Genomic DNA, 6,089 nt, shown 5'->3' with positions numbered 1-6,089 from the left:
AAATTTTGAAAAAAAAAGTTAGCCTCGTTTCTCATCATTTTGGACCGTGGGCTATAGCCCATATCGTACGGCATACTATAGCGCGCCGTTTTTCATCATTTTTGAAGATTTGAAAAAATTGAAAAATTGAAAAAAACGATGGGTTATAGCCCATGTTTTTTGAAATTTTGAAAAAAAAAGTTAGCCTCGTTTCTCATCATTTTGGACCGTGGGCTATAGCCCATATCGTACGGCATACTATGGCACGCCGTTTTTCATCATTTTTGAGGATTTGAAAAAAATCAAAAATTGAAAAAAACGATGGGTTATAGGCCATGTTTTTTGAAATTTTGAAAAAAAAAGTCAGCCTCGTTTCTCATCATTTTGGACCGTGGGCTATAGCCCATATCGTACGGCATACTATGGCACGCCGTTTTTCATCATTTTTGAGGATTTGAAAAAAATGAAAAATTGAAAAAAACGATGGGTTATAGCCCATGTTTTTTGAAATTTTGAAAAAAAAAGTTAGCCTCGTTTCTCATCATTTTGGACCGTGGGCTATAGCCCATATCGTACGGCATACTATGGCACGCCGTTTTTCATTATTTTTGAGGATTTGAAAAAAATGAAAAATTGAAAAAAACGATGGGTTATAGCCCATGTTTTTTGAAATTTTGAAAAAAAAAGTTAGCCTCGTTTCTCATCATTTTGGACCGTGGGCTATAGCCCATATCGTACGGCATACTATGGCACGCCGTTTTTCATCATTTTTGAGGATTTGAAAAAAATGAAAAATTGAAAAAAACGATGGGTTATAGCCCATGTTTTTTGAAATTTTGAAAAAAAAAGTTAGCCTCGTTTCTCATCATTTTGGACCGTGGGCTATAGCCCATATCGTACGGCATACTATAGCGCGCCGTTTTTCATCATTTTTGAAGATTTGAAAAAAATGAAAAATTGAAAAAAACGATGGGTTATAGCCCATGTTTTTTGAAATTTTGAAAAAAAAAGTTAGCCTCGTTTCTCATCATTTTGGACCGTGGGCTATAGCCCATATCGTACGGCATACTATGGCACGCCGTTTTTCATCATTTTTGAGGATTTGGAAAAAATGAAAAATTGAAAAAAACGATGGGTTATAGCCCATGTTTTTTGAAATTTTGAAAAAAAAAGTTAGCCTCGTTTCTCATCATTTTGGACCGTGGGCTATAGCCCATATCGTATGGCATACTATGGCACGCCGTTTTTCATCATTTTTGAGGATTTGGAAAAAATGAAAAATTGAAAAAAACGATGGGTTATAGCCCATGTTTTTTGAAATTTTGAAAAAAAAAGTTAGCCTCGTTTCTCATCATTTTGGACCGTGGGCTATAGCCCATATCGTACGGCATACTATAGCACGCCGTCTTTCATCATTTTTGAGGATTTGAAAAAAATGAAAAATTGAAAAAAACGATGGGTTATAGCCCATGTTTTTTGAAATTTTGAAAAAAAAAGTTAGCCTCGTTTCTCATCATTTTGGACCGTGGGCTATAGCCCATATCGTATGGCATACTATGGCACGCCGTTTTTCATCATTTTTGAGGATTTGGAAAAAATGAAAAATTGAAAAAAACGATGGGTTATAGCCCATGTTTTTTGAAATTTTGAAAAAAAAAATTAGCCTCGTTTCTCATCATTTTGGACCGTGGGCTATAGCCCATATCGTACGGCATACTATGGCACGCCGTTTTTCATCATTTTTCAGGATTTGAAAAAAATGAAAAATTGAAAAAAACGATGGGTTATAGCCCATGTTTTTTGAAAATTTGAAAAAAAAAGTTAGCCTCGTTTCTCATCATTTTGGACCGTGGGCTATAGCCCATATCGTACGGCACACTATAGCGCGCCGTTTTTCATCATTTTTGAAGATTTGAAAAAAATGAAAAATTGAAAAAAACGATGGGTTATAGCCCATGTTTTTTGAAATTTTGAAAAAAAAAGTTAGCCTCGTTTCTCATCATTTTGGACCGTGGGCTATAGCCCATATCGTACGGCATACTATAGCACGCCGTTTTTCATCATTTTTGAGGATTTGAAAAAAATGAAAAATTGAAAAAAACGATGGGTTATAGCCCATGTTTTTTGAAATTTTGAAAAAAAAAGTTAGCCTCGTTTCTCATCATTTTGGACCGTGGGCTATAGCCCATATCATACGGCATACTATAGCACGCCGTTTTTCATCATTTTTGAGGATTTGAAAAAAATGAAAAATTGAAAAAAACGATGGGTTATAGCCCATGTTTTTTGAAATTTTGAAAAAAAAAGTTAGCCTCGTTTCTCATCATTTTGGACCGTGGGCTATAGCCCATATCGTACGGCATACTATGGCACGCCGTTTTTCATCATTTTTGAGGATTTGAAAAAAAATAAAAATTAAAAAAAACGATGGGTTATAGCCTATGTTTTTTGAAATTTTGAAAAAAAAAGTTAGCCTCGTTTCTCATCATTTTGGACCGTGGGCTATAGCCCATATCGTACGGCATACTATAGCACGCCGACTTTCATCATTTTTGAGGATTTGAAAAAAATGAAAAATTGAAAAAAACGATGGGTTATAGCCCATGTTTTTTGAAATTTTGAAAAAAAAAGTTAGCCTCGTTTCTCATCATTTTGGACCGTGGGCTATAGCCCATATCGTACGGCATACTATGGCACGCCGTTTTTCATCATTTTTGAGGATTTGAAAAAAATGAAAAATCGAAAAAAACGATGGGTTATAGCCCATGTTTTTTGAAATTTTGAAAAAAAAAAGTTAGCCTCGTTTCTCATCATTTTGGACCGTGGGCTATAGCCCATATCGTACGGCATACTATGGCTTGCCGTTTTTCATCATTTTTGAGGATTTGAAAAAAATGAAAAATTGAAAAAAACGATGGGTTATAGCCCATGTTTTTTTAAATTTTGAAAAAAAAAGTTAGCCTCGTTTCTCATCATTTTGGACCGTGGGCTATAGCCCATATCGTATGGCATACTATGGCACGCCGTTTTTCATCATTTTTGAGGATTTGAAAAAAATGATGGGTTATAGCCCATGTTTTTTGAAATTTTGAAAAAAAAAGTTAGCCTCGTTTCTCATCATTTTGGATCGTGGGCTATAGCCCATATCGTATGGCATACTATGGCACGCCGTTTTTCATCATTTTTGAGGATTTGAAAAAAATGAAAAATTGAAAAAAACGATGGGTTATAGCCCATGTTTTTTGAAATTTTGAAAAAAGAAGTTAGCCTCGTTTCTCATCATTTTGGACCGTGGGCTATAGCCCATATCGTACGGCATACTATAGCGCGCCGTTTTTCATCATTTTTGAAGATTTGAAAAAAATGAAAAATTGAAAAAAACGATGGGTTATAGCCCATGTTTTTTGAAATTTTGAAAAAAAAAGTTAGCCTCGTTTCTCATCATTTTGGACCGTGGGCTATAGCCCATATCGTACGGCATACTATAGCACGCCGTTTTTCATCATTTTTGAGGATTTAAAAAAAATGAAAAATTGAAAAAAACGATGGGTTATAGCCCATGTTTTTTGAAATTTTGAAAAAAAAAGTTAGCCTCGTTTCTCATCATTTTGGACCGTGGGCTATAGCCCATATCGTACGGCATACTATAGCGCGCCGTTTTTCATCATTTTTGAAGATTTGAAAAAAATGAAAAATTGAAAAAAACGATGGGTTATAGCCCATGTTTTTTGAAATTTTGAAAAAAAAAGTTAGCCTCGTTTCTCATCATTTTGGACCGTGGGCTATAGCCCATATCGTACGGCATACTATAGCACACCGTTTTTCATCATTTTTGAGGATTTGAAAAAAATGAAAAATTGAAAAAAACGATGGGTTATAGCCCATGTTTTTTGAAATTTTGAAAAAAAAAGTTAGCCTCGTTTCTCATCATTTTGGACCGTGGGCTATAGCCCATATCGTACGGCATACTATGGCACGCCGTTTTTCATCATTTTTGAGGTTTTGAAAAAAATGAAAAATTGAAAAAAACGATGGGTTATAGCCCATGTTTTTTGAAATTTTGAAAAAAAAAGTTAGCCTCGTTTCTCATCATTTTGGACCGTGGGCTATAGCCCATATCGTACGGCATACTATGGCACACCGTTTTTCATCATTTTTGAGGATTTGAAAAAAATGAAAAATTGAAAAAAACGATGGGTTATAGCCCATGTTTTTTGAAATTTTGAAAAAAAAAGTTAGCCTCGTTTCTCATCATTTTGGACCGTGGGCTATAGCCCATATCGTACGGCATACTATGGCACGCCGTTTTTCATCATTTTTGAGGTTTTGAAAAAAATGAAAAATTGAAAAAAACGATGGGTTATAGCCCATGTTTTTTGAAATTTTGGAAAAAAAAGTTAGCCTCGTTTCTCATCATTTTGGACCGTGGGCTATAGCCCATATCGTACGGCATACTATAGCGCGCCGTTTTTCATCATTTTTGAAGATTTGAAAAAAATGAAAAATTGAAAAAAACGATGGGTTATAGCCCATGTTTTTTGAAATTTTGAAAAAAGAAGTTAGCCTCGTTTCTCATCATTTTGGACCGTGGGCTATAGCCCATATCGTACGGCATACTATGGCACGCCGTTTTTCATCATTTTTGAGGATTTGAAAAAAATGAAAAATTGAAAAAAACGATGGGTTATAGCCCATGTTTTTTGAAATTTTGAAAAAAAAAGTTAGCCTCGTTTCTCATCATTTTGGACCGTGGGCTATAGCCCATATCGTACGGCATACTATGGCACGCCGTTTTTCATCATTTTTGAGGATTTGAAAAAAATGAAAAATTGAAAAAAACGATGGGTTATAGCCCATGTTTTTTGAAATTTTGAAAAAAAAAGTTAGCCTCGTTTCTCATCATTTTGGACCGTGGGCTATAGCCCATATCGTACGGCATACTATGGCACGCCGTTTTTTATCATTTTTGAGGATTTGAAAAAAATGAAAAATTGAAAAAAACGATGGGTTATAGCCCATGTTTTTTGAAATTTTGAAAAAAAAAGTTAGCCTCGTTTCTCATCATTTTGGACCGTGGGCTATAGCCCATATCGTACGGCATACTATGGCACGCCGTTTTTCATCATTTTTGAGGATTTGGAAAAAAATGAAAAATTGAAAAAAACGATGGGTTATAGCCCATGTTTTTTGAAATTTTGAAAAAAAAAGTTAGCCTCGTTTCTCATCATTTTGGACCGTGGGCTATAGCCCACATCGTACGGCATACTATGGCACGCCGTTTTTCATCATTTTTGAGGATTTGAAAAAAATGAAAAAATGGAAAAAAAATCCGCAATTTCCGCAATTTCCATTTTCGCAATTTTCGCAATTACCATTTCCACAATTTCCACAATTTCCACAATTTCCACAATTTCCACAATTTCCGCAATTCCGCAATTCCGCAATTTGACAAAAACGATGGGTTATAGCCCATGTTTTTTGAAATTTTGAAAAAAAAAGTTATCCTCGTTTCTCATCATTTTGGACCATGGGCTATAGCCCATATCGTACGGCATACTATAGCACGCCGTTTTTCATCATTTTTGAGGATTTAAAAAAAATGAATAAATGAAAAAAAACGATGGGTTATAGCCCATGTTTTTTGAAATTTTCGGTTTCGGCCAATAGTTTCCCTTTCGGTGCATCCCAGTAATTTCCTAATAATAATGACTCAACCAGGCAATCCGGTACACTTCCCTGCCTTGTCTTTCTTATTCTGTTTTCTTGAACTCCAACTTGTCAGTAAATTACTACATGGATGATTATCATAGGTCATAGGTCATGATTATCATAGGTCATAGGTCATGATTATCATAGGTCATTCATTTCACTGATTCTCATCAACTAGTGGAAAGCAATTTCTTACTAAATGAATGGCCACTTGATCACTGGTCAGGGACCACTTGCAATTCTTCCACGGACCACCAGTGGTCCACGGACCACCTGTTGAAAACCCCTGTCACCTGAGGAAGTTATAGTTGTTTTTCAGTTTTTGTTACATTCATCTTACTTGTACTAACTAATGCATGCATCATCATAGTCTTTCTACATCTCTTGACCATAGATCAAAA

This window comes from Protomyctophum bolini, assembly GCF_963924005.1.
Source record: "Protomyctophum bolini genome assembly, chromosome: 1".
Classification (NCBI taxonomy): Eukaryota; Metazoa; Chordata; class Actinopteri; order Myctophiformes; family Myctophidae; genus Protomyctophum; species Protomyctophum bolini.
Note: the sequence above shows the minus strand (reverse complement) of the source record.